Here is a 567-nt window from a genome sequence, read left to right on the forward strand (position 1 = left end):
CATTCTAGAGGGCTTGCAAACATGCTGTGTCAGGTAGGCAACTCTTGATGAATACACACTTGTCAAGTTGTATTATCCTTCTGTCATTGCTTCCTTCTAAGGCCACCCCAATTTGATTTGTTGGTTCTTTGATTTTTTTTTAAGAATAAATCATGCGACAGGGTGAAAAAATATCAGGTTGAATTGATAGCACCAAACGCTACTATAGGAGCCATGAAGTCTATATACCAGTTTGGTTTATAATTCAAACAATAAATTTTAAAATTTTATCAAACCAATGTATTGATACATGCATATGTTGGAGAAACTGAAACGAAATGAAGACAAGGAGCTTTCCTCAACTGTTTTGGCCAAAATATGAGCATTTTAAGTTGATTCAGAACCCGAATTTTTTTTTGGGCAGAAAAAAATAACGCAGGCAAATATGAGAACCAATTAATCAAATTAATGTGGCCTAAAGTCTAATTCTAAATTTCTGAAAGATTTATGAGGGGCCGTGGGAATCTGTCAGCCAGTGGTCATCTGATCTTAATATATAAAGTTGTATAGTGTATTATACAGGACACC

Source organism: Branchiostoma belcheri, unplaced genomic scaffold, assembly GCF_001625305.1.
Source record: "Branchiostoma belcheri isolate BF01 breed outbred unplaced genomic scaffold, Haploidv18h27 scaffold616, whole genome shotgun sequence".
Classification (NCBI taxonomy): domain Eukaryota; kingdom Metazoa; phylum Chordata; class Leptocardii; order Amphioxiformes; family Branchiostomatidae; genus Branchiostoma; species Branchiostoma belcheri.